Source organism: Bos taurus, chromosome 14, assembly GCF_002263795.3.
Source record: "Bos taurus isolate L1 Dominette 01449 registration number 42190680 breed Hereford chromosome 14, ARS-UCD2.0, whole genome shotgun sequence".
In the NCBI taxonomy this organism is placed as follows: domain Eukaryota; kingdom Metazoa; phylum Chordata; class Mammalia; order Artiodactyla; family Bovidae; genus Bos; species Bos taurus.
Window position 1 is genome coordinate 32309640 of NC_037341.1, and position 15167 is coordinate 32324806.

The following is a 15167-nucleotide window of genomic DNA, read 5'->3' on the forward strand; positions in this document are numbered from 1 at the left end:
ATCACCGATTCGATGGACGTGGGTTTGGGTGAACTCTGGGAATTGGTGATGGACAGGGAGGCCTGGTGTGCTGCAATTCATGGGGTCACAAAGAGTCGGACACGACTGAGCAACTGAACTGAAAGGAAAGGATCTCTACTATAAGTAATGGTAATTTTACCTGATGAACACTAAAGACCTGAATCCAAATATCAATGCTTATATTTTGTAGCTTTGTAAATGTGGGTGAGTTTTTGAGTTTTTATTCTCCTGCCTTTAAAAGGAACCAGCAATAGCAACTAGCACATAAGATTAATATAGGGATCAAATGGAGATTTATATAAAGTGTTTGAAAACAAAGTTTTACACAAATACTTGTTAGAGTGGTTGAACAGGCATGTGTCTTTAACATCAGGCTTCACAAAAAGTATCTGGTTCTTCCATTTTCTGGGATATGCAAACAAAAATGGATCTTTCAGGAGACTACATTCCCCACCCCCCAAGATTTTTTCTTTACTCAGAAAAATAAAGGATTCAGAAATACTTAGGAAGGAAATGTCAAATTTTATTTAAAATAGTTGGTAATGCTGTAATTCTATGGTTTGTGTATTGTACCTGTAGCTCCCTTTTAGGTTTCACATCCAGTTAGACATTTAGAAAACTGGAAGCCGTGTTTGTTTGTCTGTTTTTGAATGTGTTAGAGGGTGTTTTGCTCTTTTAAATTGTTGAAAATCTGATTCATTGGTTCACAAAATGATTTTCTTTAAAAATAACTGTACTAATTATATTAGGCATAGCGTTCGAACACTGAATTCCAGTTTTAAATCACTGATAATGCTATTACCAAATTTAAAATCAGAAGAAATCATAACTAAGAATTTTTCTTTAGGCATTCTTTGCTAAAAACCAGCTTTGATCAGTATACATATATATGTGTATATATATATATATATATATGTGCACATGTTAATTTGAATTTAAGTATCATTGTTACACTGACATAGTGTCTTTTATCCTAAAGTTGTCACCAAAAGAAATGTAATTTGGTTTTTCATATAAAAATATTATCCAATGGAACTTAAATGTTTTGACATTGTGTTTTATCATGAAATTCATGTAGAGGGTGTTTGGTTTGTTGGTTAAGCCCATTACTCACCTTCAGCCTGGTCGATTATGGTAACTTGCTGTCTTTCTGTCTTCAGTAAGAGGGTGAAGAGCAACTACAGACTGCTGTCACTGAGTTTATAAAATGCTCTGAGTTGAGAATTAAATTACAAAGAGCACCGTGACCTATAGGAAAGCCTGGGGCACAGGGGAGTAATGGCACTGAAGCAAAATGAAGCCCCAACCTGAGATCCTAAGAGGGGGGTCACATTCTGTCATGGCAGAGTGGCTCCCCTCTTCCCAAGATTACCCCTACCATCTTGAACACTTCCATCCACAGCCTGTCTCCATTATTCACAGCCTCTCTAGATAGGACACTATGAAGCATCCTCTTTTTTGAAAATTACACTGTCAGTAATCTTGCCATTTTGGAAATTACATTGTCAGTAATCTTGCCATGTATATGCCTTCACTTTGTGCCTAAGAGAAAACTTCCAAATCAATCTACAAGGTCCTGAAAAACAACTTCAGGGATATACAATACAGACAGAATCAGAAACGAGTGTTCTTAGTTCAGGACTGAGAAGTGGACACAGTATGAATGGAAACAGCAACTCGACAGACTGCAGCAGACCAGGCTTCCCTGTCCTTCAGTATCTCTCGGGGTTTGCTCAAACTTGTCCATTGAGTCGGTGATGCCATCCAACCATCTCATCCTTTGTCACCCACTTCTCTTCCTGCCTTCAATCTTTCCCAGCTATCAGGGTCTTTTCCAATGAGTCATCTCTTTGTATCAGGTGGCCGAAGTATTGGAGATTCAGCATCAGTCCTTCCAATGAGTATCCAGGGTTGATGTCTTTAGGAATCCTAAAGGAAAGAGCTCTATAGATAGGCACAAATCAAAAAGATAGTCACTGGGTAAAAACGGCCACAATCAGAAGAAAGTCTTATGTACAAATAGTGCTTTGTCCGTCTGACTTTGCTGTCAATAACCATTTTCAAACACAAAAGAAGCAATAATCTTAAATGCACTGGAGTGAAGGAGTGTTTGTTTATATTTTTTATGGCTAAGAGCTTAGGTCAAGGTCAACTTTTGGTATTCAATCCAAGTTAAACTGATGATGGGTCAAGGTATTCGGTCAGTGACACACAGAAAATATCTGACATACAGATACTATGTAATATGTCCTTTTATGAAGTCATTCTGTTGTGTCTGACTCTTTGCGAACCCCAGGGACTATATTCCAGTCCATCAAATTCTCCAGGCCAGAATACTGGAGTGGGTAGCCAGTTCCCTTCTCCAGGGGATCTTCCCAACTCAGGGATTGAACCCAGGTCTCCCACATTGCAGGCAGATTATTTACCAGCTGAGCCACCAGGGAAGCCCTCTTAGTTATTCCTTCATGTAAAACACATGTGAAACTCAAAGAAAGGGATTTTCTACTTGAATAGAATAATGGAAAGCTTTTAGAAAACATACTATTATTCCCTCCAACCAACACAAAAATCCATGTGACTGTGATAATTTAACTAATAAGTACAATGTGGATAAATTCTAGCAGCTTTTATGTACAAGCTATGACATTTTTAATGTCTTTAACTGTAAGGTCTTAAGATGCAGTTGGGGCTGAAATATTTTCTGACATACAATTCAATTATCTTTTATTGTTTATAAAACAAATGATGGGAAACTAAATGTAAACCCAGAAAATATGTCTTTCTCTATGAAAGCATAAACTCTTTATTTTTAAGCAACCACACAATCTTTTTATGATTTTAATGATGTTACTGTTATAAAACTAGGTTGAATACGCTGCTCATTCTTTTGTGTTTTTTTGTGAGCCAATTTTATCAAGGACAGTTGTTGCAGTGTATGAAGCTGTGATCAGAAATATTTCTCACTGAAATTGTAAAATGTCTGAACAGCATAGTGTTTGGGAGAATTTTTTTTCTATATTATTTAGAAGCCTGAGTTTCCGCCCTTGGATTTTTAGCAAAATTATTTTCACTATGTCAGGGAGAAATTTCCTTTTCAAGTTTTTGTGGCTTTCAATCAATAATAAAATTGATACAAGACAGATTAATAGGAGAAAAGGAAATTTAATTCAGATGTAACTAAGTGAAAGTCAGTCGTTTCCAACTTTGCAACCCCATGGACTGTACCCTGCCAGGCTCCTCTGTTCAGGATATTCTACAGGCAAGAATATTGGAGTGGGTAGCCATTCCCTTCTCCAGGGGATCTTCGAAACCCAGGGATTGAACCCAGGTCTCCTGCATCACAGGCACATTATTTACCATCAAGCCACTAATTCATGTGTAAGGAGGTCTCATAGAAATGGATCCTAAGAAGTGGCCAGAGCAGGCAGCTTTTATACTTTTTAGACAAACAATAAATTTCAGAGGAATTGACAGGACAAAGAAACGTAGGTTGACATCATTAATTAGTAAGGAATTTAAGTAAACTTTGGGCATGGGTAGTAAATTAAGAAAGAAGTAAGAGGTTTTTTTTTTTTTTTGTACAGGCTTCTGGGCCCCTAAATCCCCTATCTGGTAATAAGGATGTCTTTCTACCTTCCGGTTCCCAGAGGGTACCTTTCACATGGGAGATTTATTTCCTGCTTTCAAGGACATAGAGAGGAAGGTCAAAATATCCCTTTTACATTGGCTGTTTCTTAACTGACATTAATTCAAATATGCCATTGATGCATATTTGGGGCAGCCTGCCCTGGGCTCTGACATAGGCTTACTATTAGACTCGGGTTCTGAAAATTTATAAGCAGCAAAACTGACCTTCAAGGTTAAGTGGAAATCTCTTTTTTTCCTAGCAAACTCTGTCTCTCATTCCTCTTAGCTGTCTTTCTAGAACATTACCATTTTCTCAAGTTCTCTTTCTTACCCATTGCTTGTGCCAGTACTGAGGAGTGTACTTTTAACCCATCTGGGTCTTTATATTTAAAGTGTATATGTACATAGTTGGATCTTGTTTGTTTTTTAACCAATATAGTAATTTTTGGTTTTGAGTGTTTAATCTGTTTACACTTAAATTGATAACTGATAAATTGATAACTGATACAGTTCTATCTTCTTGCTATTTGTTTTCTACAAGTCCCATCTATTCTTTATTTGATGTTATTTCTTCTTTCCTAACTTATTTTGGATTAATCAAATATTTTTTACTGTCTCATGTTTTTTCCTTCTCTTTTAATGTCTAGTTCTAACTTTTTGTGTGTTTAGTAGTTGAATATACATTTCCAAGGGTTTCCCCAGTGGCTCAGCAGTAAAGAATCCACCTGTAATGTGGGAGACATAGGTTCAATTCCTGGATTGAGAAGATCCCCTGGAGTAGGAAATGGTAACCCACTTAGTATTCTTGCCTGGAAAATTTCGTGGACAGAGAAGTCTGGCAGGCTGCAGTCCATGGGATCACAAAGAGTCAGACAGGACTGAGCACACGTGCAGTATACATTTCCAAATGCATCCTTGTTTTACCGTATGAGCCACCAGGGAAGTCCCCTTAACATATTACATGTAAGTAAATACCTGCACTAGTTTCTAAATGGTACAAGAAACTTACACGAGTTTACCTCCATTTGACTTCTTCCCACCAAATTGGAACACCTTTCAGTGTGAAAAAGTTATGCTAGTAACAATTATGTTGCCCTAATTTGCATGAACTAGGAGTATATTGGGGCAGTTCAGGACATGGGGAGACCCCATGGACCCTGAACAATAAAATAGAGTTGCTTATGTGAACGGATCTAAAGTGGAACCAAAGGTTGTTAAGGAAGCAGAACTTACATCATACTTGGAGGCAACATAAACATCTGACTTGGCCAACCAATCAGCCCACCTGGAACTCATTTTCTTCACTCTCTGGAAACTGCAGCTTAGCAACGAATCAGCTGCCCACAGCTAACTACCTGCCAGTACTAATGGTAATTCTGCAAAACAACCTTTGTAAATTCTGTGGAATGTCTTTGTTGTCTTTATAAGCCTCTGCCATTTTTACTTCCCTTGGAGCATGTTTGAGTTGCTTGCTACTCGAATCTGTGCTTCCTGAATTGCAGTTCCTAAGACCCCAGATAAACCCTTTTCTTATTTACAGTCGTGTGATCAGGCCACCCAACCAGGATGGATGGCTGTACTCTTGCCCTCTGTCTATTCGCTACTCAACCAGTACCTGCTTCATTTGCATCCTACTCACATGACTGACCTTCCCACATACTTGCCCCCAGAACCACACTACTGATTATTCTAGTCTTTAGATCAGAACATCTCCACCAGAATAGCTTATCAAAACTGCAGTGAGGGGCAGGGCCTCTCTACTGGTTTCCCTGGTAACTGATGAAGCAACTTGATGTCACTTCCCTTTCTAAACAGCTCCCTCTCTCCCTGAGAGCCAAGACAGCTGCCATGTTTGTCCTAGCATCTACCCGAGTCTCCGCCTTGACTGAGGTTCTAGTTTATTTTCTAGTTCCTGGCTTCTGTTCTTGGGCATTATTTCCTGTTTTGTCTTGATGAGTAATTACTCTTGGCATAGTGGGAAGTTTGTGTTAAGGTAAGGCTACAGCGGCCTCCTTCTAGTACTCTGGCTGGTTTTATCTACCACAACTATGGCCCTTCACCCTGCAAGGATTTATCTCACTGGACTATGATTCCCTGGGATGATTTACAGTTAAATTGGCTGAAATTAGTCTACCCTGGACAGTCAATTCCTAAATTAGTCTACCTGGGCAGTCAATTAGGAAAAGGATGTAAGACAAGGCAGTCCAAATGGGAAATTTACTTCAACTGACATTTTGAGGCCTCAAAGTGAGTTAGCAATTCCCAAATTGCTTCCCTCCAGGATACTAACTCCAAATTATCTAAGGCTAATTCTGAGTTGTCTCAAGGACTGACTAACCTCAAAGAAACTACTAAATTTTCCCCTAATGTTCCTCTGTCTCTACTTTCTTCTTCTAATGGTGTTTGCCTGCTGTGCTTCTCTCAGCCCCTCCCACTCTCTACACAGCTCTTTTTATATCAATTTCCTTTATATAGTGCTGAGATCCCTCCTTCACAAAAGACCAACCGTCATGACTCCTGCTGTAATGCCAGCCCCCTTTGAAAACCAGGTGTAAACGGTAATTGAACAGGGTGAATCAACTATGTCATCTCTTACAGATCTTTGAAAAGCTGGAAATGCAGCATTAGAGACCATTCAAATCCCACCCATTCCTTTTCACTGATCCCCACACATCCCCCATTTATTTCAAAAGGCATGTGACCTCTTGGGGAGCTCTTATGCAGGCCACCTCCAATTCCTAAGACTAAAAAATAAGGAAAAGAGACCCTTTTAAACACAAACTGCAAAAAGAACTCTTTCCCAAACAGCCTCCTTAAAATTGCTTGTCAAGGGCAAATAAACATCTTAAAAGCCTTCTCCACATCGAGTGAGTAGACTTATTCTAACAGTTGTTTTTTTTTTTAATAAAGTAGTAGCTTGTGTATTATACCTGATTCATGACTAAAATTTTAAAGTGAAAATATTTCTGTCTGTGTCTATCTGTATATATGTATGAATGTCTATATATGTTCATTATAAAGGTGGTGTTTTTCTACCTTCAGATGGTATTGCCAAAATTAATTTTAAAGGAAGTTTATTTAATTGGCTTAAATAATAAGCACTTACATAAAATTTTCACAAATACAAAGTATCCCAGATATTTGTCAAGTTCCCAAGATCAAGGATTAATCCTTAGTAAATGAAAGCTAGTTGAAGTTTGATTTAATTAATATGGGCAAGTCTTTAGAATTGTTAAGATTATAGTACTTTCTCTGTACCAAAGATAACTACGAAGTTTTTCAGCAAGAAAAATAACTTTGTAAGTTGGAATTTTCATAAGTAAGTTAAATGTAAATGAGAAGAATTTTTAGGTGAACTTTTAAGAATAATTATGCTTTCTATTAGGTCGACTTAAAAATAGTTTCCCCTCATCTTTCTGGTAACTTGAGACTTCAGAGTTTTGCTAGGTTAAGTTAAATGATGGGAGTTCAAAGAATGACTAGATTATTTCCAAATAAGATAGAATACTGAACTATTCATTGTTAAACAAGTCTAAATTCACCTACTTTTGTCTTATTACAGAAAAACTAAAGATGTTTGGGTCTCTTAGAAACTTTGAGAAAACAATACTGATATAACAAACAATTCATAGTTGCTTACTTCTTAGTTTTCAGTAAGAACTAACATTTCTAAGGGTTTGGAATTATTCTACTTAATAAATTGTTGACTAAAAAAATGCACAGCATGAAAGTTGTGAGTCTTTTTTTTTCTTTTTAATTTTTTTTTTTATTGAGGGATAATCGCTTTACAGAATTTTGTTGTTTTCTGTCAAACCTCAACATGAATCAGCCATAGGTATACATATATTCCCTACCTTTTGAACTTCCCTCCCATCTCCCTCCCCCTTCCCCTCCTCTAGTTTGATACAGAGCCCCTGTTTGGGTTTCCTGAGCCATACAGCAGATTCCTGTTGGCTATCTATTTTACATATGGTAATGTAAGTTTCCATGTTACTCTTTCCATAGGTCTCACCCTCTCCTCCCTTCTCCCCATGTCCATAAGTCTATTCTCTGTGTCTGTTTCTCTCCATTGCTGCCCTGTAAATAAGGTCTTCAGTACCATTCTTCTAGATTCTATATATACATGTTAGAATACGATATTTATTTCTCTTTCTGACTCATTTTACTCTGTATAATAGGTTCTAGGTTCATCCACCTCATCAGAACTGACTCAAACGTATTCCTTTTTATGGCTGAGTGATATTCCATTGTGTATATGTACCACAGCTTCTTTACCCATTCATCAGTTGATGGATATCTAGGTTGCTTCCAAGTTCTAGCTATTGTAAATTGTGCTGCAATGAACAATGGGATACATGTATCTTTTTCAATTTTGGTTTCCTCAGGTTATATGCCTAGGAGTGGGATTGCTGGGTTATACAGTGGTTTTATTCCTAGTTTTTTAAGGAATCTCCATACCGTCGTCCATAGTGGCTGTATCAATTTACATTCCCAACAATAATGCAGAAGCATTCCTTTTTCTCCACACCCTTTCCAGCATTTATTGTTTGTAGACATTTTGATGATGGCCATTCTGAACGGTGTGAGGTGATATCTCATTGTAGCTTTAATTTGAATTTCTCTAATAATGAGCCATGTTGAGCATCTTTTCTTGTGTTTATTAGCCATCTGTATGTGTTTGGAGAAATGTCTGTTTAGGTCTGTTTCCCACTTTTTTTATTGGGTTGTTTGTTTTTCTGGCATTGAGTTGCATGAGCTTGTATATTTTGGAAATTAATCCTTTGTCAATTGTTTCATTTGCTATTATTTTCTCCCATTCTGAGGGCTGTTTTTTCACCTTGATTATAATTTTCTTTGCTGTGCAAAAGCTTTTAAGTTTAATCAGGTCCCAATTGTTTACTTTTGTTTTTACTTCTGTTACTCTAGGAGGTGGGTCATAGAGGATCTTGCTTTAATTTATGTCATTGAGTGTTCTCCCTGTCTTCCTGTAAGAATTTTATAGTTTCTGGTCTTAAATTTAGGTCTTTAACCCATTTAGAGTTTATCTTTGTGTATGATGTTAGGAAGTGTTCTAATTTCATTCTTTTACATGTATCTCTTCAGTTTTCCCAGCACCATTTGTTGAAGAGGCTGTCTTTGGCCCATTGTATATTCTTGCCTCCTTTGTCAAAAATAAGGTACCCATAGGTGCATGGGTTTACTTATGGGCTTTCTATCTTGTTTCATTGGTCTATATTTCTGTTTTTGTGCCACTACCATACTGTCTTTATGACTATAGCTTTGTAGTGTAACTGAAGTCAGGAAGGTTAATTCCTCCAGTTCCATTCTTTCTCAAGACTGCTTTGGCTATTCGGGATCTTTTGTGTTTCCATATGAATTGTGAAATTTTTTGTTCTAGTTCTATGAAAAATGCCATTGGTAATTTGATAGGGATTGCATTGAATCTGTAGACTGCTTTTGGTAGTATAGTCATTTTCACAACATTGATTCTTCCTACCCAGGAACATGGAATTTCTCTCCATCTGTTTATGTCATCTTTGATTTCTTTCATTAGTGTCTTACAATTTTCTGTGTATGATTCTTTTGTCTCCTTAGGTAGGTTTATTCCTAGATATTTAATTCTTTTTGTTGCAATGGTGAATGGGATTGATTCTGTAATTTCTCTTTCTAATTTTTCATTGTTAGTATATAGAAATGCAAGTGATTTCTGTGTATTGATTTTGTATCTTGCAACTTTGCTAAATTCACTGATTAGCTCTAGTAATTTTCTTATACTATCTTTAGGGTTTTCTGTGTACAGTATCCTGTCATCTGCAAACAGTGAGAGCTTTACTACTTCTTTTCCAATCTGGATTCCTTTTCTTTCTTTTTCTTCTCTGATTGTTATAGCTAGGACTCCCAGAACTATGGTGAATAATAGTGGTGAACATGGATACCATTGTCTTGTTCCTGATCTTAGGGGGAATGCTTTCAGTTTTTCACCATTGAGGATAATGTTTACTGTTGGCTTATCATAGATGGCCTTTTACTATGTTGAGGTAGGTCCCTTCTATGCCCATTTTTTGAAGAGTTTTAATCATAAATGGGTGCTGAATTTTGTCAAAGGCTTTTTCTGCATCTATTGAGATTATGATATGGTTTTTATCTTTCAATTTGTTAAAATGGTGTATCACATTGATTGATTTATATCTATTGAAGAATCCTTGCATTCCAGGAATAAACCCAACTTGGTCATGGTGTATGAGCTTTTTGATGTGTTGCTGAATTCTGTTTGCTAAAATTTTGTTGAAAATGTTTGCATCTATGTTCATCAGTGGTATGGCTTGTAGTTTTCTTTTTTGTGTTGTTTGGTTTTGGTGTCAGGGTGATGGTGGCCTCATAGAATGAGTTTGGAAGGGTTCCTTCCTCTGCAATTTTTTGAAAGAGTTTTAGAAGGATAGGCATTAGCTCTTTGCTAAATGTTTGATAGAATTCTCCTGTGAAGCCATCTGGTCCTGGGTTTTTGTTTTGGGGGGAGATTTTTGATCATGCTTCAATTTCAGTGCTTATAAATGGGTTGTTCATAATTTCTATTTCTTCCTGGTTCAGTCTTAGAAGATTGAGCTTTTCTAGGAATCTGTCCATTTCTTCCAGGTTATCCATTTTACTGCCATATAGTTGTTCATAATAGTCTCTTATCATCCTTTATATTTCTGCATTGTCTGCTGTAACCTCTCCTTTTTCATTTCTAATTTTGTTGATTTGATTCTTCTCTCTTTTTTTTCTTGATGAATCTGACTAAAATTTGTCAATTTTGTTTATCTTCTCAAAGAACCAGCTTTTAGTTTTATTAATCTTACCATTCTTTCTTTCATTCCTTTTTCATTTATTTCTGCTTATATCTTTATGATTTCTTTCCTTCCAACTAATTTTGGTTGTTTTTTGTTGTTGTTGTTGTTCTTCTTCTTCTTCTTCTTTTTCCAGTTGTTTTAGGTGTAAAGTTAGGTTGTCTATTCGGTTTTTTTCTTGTTTCTTGAGGTAGGATGGTATTGCTATAAACTTCCCTCTTAGAACTGCTTTTGCTGCATCCCGTAGGTTTTGAGTTGTCATGTTTTCATTGTCATTTGTTTCTAGAAATTTTTTGATTTCCCTTTTGATTTCTTCAGTAACCTGTTGGTTATTTAAAAATGTGTTGTTTAATCTCCATGTGTTTTTGTTTCTTACAGTTTTTATCTTGTAATTTGATAGCTAGTCTCATAGCATTTTATTGTTATTGGAGAAGATGCTGGATACAATTTCAATTTTCTTAAATTTACTGAGGTTTCATTTGTGACCCAAGATGTGGACTATCCTGGAGAATGTTCCATGTGCACTTGAGAAGAAGGTGTATTGTTCTGCATTTGGATGGAATGTCCTGAAGATATCAGTGAGATCCATCTCATCTAATGTATCATTTAAGACCTGTGTTTCCTTATTAATTTTCTGTTTTGATGATCTGTCCATTGGTGTGAGTGGGATGTTAAAGTCTCCTACTATTATTGTGTTATTGTCAATTTCTCCTTTTATGGCTGTTAGTGTTTGTCTTATGTATTGAGGTGCTCCTATGTTGGGTGCATCGGATCAGATCAGATCAGTCGCTAAGTAGTGTCCAACTCTTTGCGACCCCATGAATCGCAGCACGCCAGGCCTCCCTGTCCATCACCAACTCCTGGAGTTCACTGAGACTCACATCCATCGAGTCAGTGATGCCATCCAGCCATCTCATCCTCTGTCGTCCCCTTCTCTTCCTGTCCCCAACCCCTCCCAGCATCAGAGTCTTTTCCAATGAGTCAACTCTTCGCATGAGGTGGCCAAAGTACTGGAGTTTCAACTTTAGCATCATTCCTTCCAAAGAAATCCAAGGGCTGATCTCCTTCAGAATGGACTCGTTGGATCTCCTTGCAGTCCAAGGGACTCTCAAGAGTCTTCTCCAACACCACAGTTCAAAAGCACCAATTCTCCGGCCCTCAGTCTTCTTCACAGTCCAACTCTCACATCCATACATGACCACAGGAAAAACCATAGCCTTGACTAGACAAACCTTTGTTGGCAAAGTAATGTTGAGTGCATAGATATTTACAATTGTTATGTCTTCCTCTTAGATTGATCCCTTGATCATTATGTATTGTCTTTCATTATTTCTTGTAATCTTTATTTTAAGGTCTATTTTGTCTGATATGAGGATTGCTACTCCAGCTTTCTTTTGCTTCCCATTTGCATGGAATATATTTTTCCATCCTCTCACTTTCAGTCTATATGTGTCATGAGGTCTGAAGTGGGTTTCTTGTAGACAGCATATGTATGGATCTTATTTTTGTATCCCTTCAGTCAGTCTATGTTTTTTGGTTGGAGCATTTAATCCATTTACATTTAAAGTAATTATTGATATATATATGTTCCTGTTGCCATTTTCTTAATTGTATGGGATTGATTTTGTGAATCTTTTTTCCTTCTGTTGTATTTCTTGACTATATAAGTCTGTTTAACATTTATTGTAAAGCTGGTTTGGTGGTATTGAATTCTCTTAACTTTTGCTTGTCTGAAAAGCTTTTTATTTCTCCATCAATTTTGAATGAGATCCTTGCCAGGTACAGTAATCTTGGTTGTAGAATTTTCCCTTTCAGTACTTTAAATATATCCTGCCATTCCCTTCTGGCCTGCAGAGTTTCTGCTGAAAGTTCAGCTGTTAAGCATATGGAGTTTCCCTTGTATGCTACTTATTGCTTCTCCCTTGCTGCTTTTAATATTCTTTATTTGTGTTTAGTCTTTGTTAGTTTGATTAGTATGTGTCTTGGCGTGTTTCTCCTTGTCTTTATCCTGTATAGGACTCTTTGTGCCTCTTAGACTTGATTGACTATTTCCTTTTCCATGTTGGGGAAATTTTCAACTATAATCACTTCAAAAATTTTCTCATACCCTTTCCTTTTCTCTTCTTCTTCTGGGACCCCTATAATTTGGGTGTTGGTGAATTTGATACTGTCCCAGAGGTCTCTGAGATTGTCCTCAGCTCTTTTCATTCTTTTTACTTTATTCTGCTCTTCAGAAGTTATTTTCACCATTTTATCTTCCAGCTCACTGGTTGTTCTTTTGCTTCAGGTATTCTGCTATTGATTCCTTCTAGAGTATTTTTAATTTCAGTAATTGTGTTGTTTGTCTCTGTATGTTTATTCTTTAATTCTTCTAGGTCTTTGTTAATTGATTCTTACATTTTCTCCATTTTGTTTTCAAGAATTATTCTGAATGCTTTTTCATGTAGTTTGCCTATTTCCTCTTCATTTATTTGGACTTCTGTGTTTCTAGTTTTTCCTTCATTTGTGTAGTATTTCTCTGCCTTTTCATTATTATTTTTTAACTTATTGTGTTTGAGGTCTCCTTTTCCCAGACTTCTTGGGAGGTTGAATTCTTTCTTCCTTTTGGTTTCTGCCCTCCTAAGGTTGATCCAGTGGTTTGTATAAGTTTCATATAGCATGAGATTTGTGCTGAGTTTTTGTTTGTTTGATTTTTCTCTGATGGGCAAGGCTGAGTGAGGTAGTAATCTTGTCTGCTGAGGATCTGGTTTGTATTTTTGCTTTGTTTGTTGTTTAGATGAGGTGTCCTGCACAGGGTGCTACTGGTGGTTGGGTGATGCTGGGGCTTGTATTCAAGTGGTTTCCTTTGGGTGAGTTCTCACTATTTGATACTCCCTAAGGTTACTTCTCTGGTGGTCTAGGGTCTTGGAGTCAGTGCTCCCACTCCAAAGGCTCAGGGCTTGATCTCCTGGGAAGAGGGGACCTGGGAGGGATGGAGCTGGGAGGCTGCGGCTGAGCAGTGAGTTTTTATTCAGGTTCTAAGGGCAGTGCTATGTGTGAGGCCCTGGGAGGAACAAAGGCCTCATAGAGCTGAGGACCGGGCAACAGTCTGTGGGAAGACCACAGTCCAAAATTAAGCACCTATTGCTCCTCTCAGCATCCCAGAAGTCTCTCTTCACTAGTTTCCCAGCTTGGATGTGGTGTTACCAGGATTTGAACTGCTGTCTCTTGTAACTCTAGCTCTTAGGCTCTGACATTGACTAGAAGAGCATGAAGTGGGGATTACCAAGGCTTCTGTTGTGATTCTCACTCTATCACTTTTGAGAGGTTGGACCAGTACTCAACATCTCCAGCCTCTAGTTTCTTTGGATCTTTTCTTTTTTTTTTTCCTTTTCCTTTGCACTTCCTCTAGTTTCACTTGCTCATAGGATGTTGCATTCAGTGACCTCCACCCTGTGCTCAGACCACGTTACAGATGTCAAGGGCCAGTCTTGACCATGCAGTTAGGGCATGTGCCAAAGCTGTGAGTTAAGTTTTACTTGGGGCAAAATCAAGAGTGCAGACTGGGAGACAGCACCTCAGATAGCTCTTGAGAAACTGCTCCAAAGAAGCAGGGGGATGGTCAGTATACATGAGATTTTGGTGAAGAGGGGATACATGCAGTCGAGCAAATATTTTTCCAGGTTTCTGCTAGTCTTGTGAAGCTTTTGCTAGCCATGAGAAACAAATGTCACCATGAAGGATTTTAGTGCTTTTCTATATATGAGGAGATTCAAGAATTGGGCTCATAAAAATCAGCTCCTGAAAATATCTATCTGAAGACCTATCTTGCCAGTTGCTGCCCCCACCAGCACAGAGTACCTCATTTCTGCTTTCCACCCTGAACCCCTTTCAAGGTGTGTTGAAGATCAGCCTCTGCAACAGCACATTATTTGATCCTTGTAGATGGCAAGTGCCAATTTGTAGTTGACTGTATATACTTAAACCTACTAAAATTAATAAGGAAACATTTCATATACAAGGAGATTTTATTAAATGGTTTAAGGAGTGGAAGGCACACTTTGTTAAGAAAGTGATTTTGTCCTGAAACAGTAAAAGTTGAAGTGTTAGACTCTCAGTCAATTCTTTGCGGCCCCTGCTGATTATTTCTAAATGGCAGATTAAATACACTGTGCTGCCTTATTCTCATCATCTGTAAAACAGAGATTAAAATGTGATTCCATGCAGTCAGACTCATATAGATGTTATGAGGGTTTTTTTTTAATGTTTAGGACACAAGACACTGCCTGGCATATAGTACTTACTTAACAAAAGGTAGCACTATTTTTCCCCATAATTTTTTTTCATAAACACATCCTTGCCTTAGCTGACATTCATGCTTTGTATTTCTGATAATCTTCTGATGTTCAAGATGGAAGACAATCCCATCAGCCTGGAGGACTAGCCTTCAGTCTGTTGCTGCTACTGATCTTTGCACTTCTGACCTATTACCCTTATGCTGACAAAGCTTTATAGCTTGGCCACTACCTGAGACTGAAGTCCAAACTTAGCATGGCAAAGAATTTCCCTGAGTCCTTCCCTGCCACTCCCTCTATACAGCCTACATGCTACCAAACTCAACTCTTGCTTCTCTCTGTTCAGTAAATCACTTTTTTGGGCCTTTGCTCAGGCTGCTTGGAGAGCACTTATTCTTCATGACCCAGCTCATCTTTA

General features: G+C 37.6%; 1 long non-coding RNA gene across 1 annotated transcript in view; it reads left to right on the plus strand.

The window, feature by feature from the left end:
• The first annotated feature begins 4667 nt into the window (after window positions 1-4667).
• The window catches only part of LOC132342159 (uncharacterized), a 56535-nt gene continuing 46035 nt past the window's right edge, over window positions 4668-15167 (plus strand). The window contains exon 1 of the long non-coding RNA XR_009490407.1: window positions 4668-5018. This is a non-coding gene — a long non-coding RNA (uncharacterized lncRNA). The remainder of the gene's footprint in view (window positions 5019-15167) is intronic.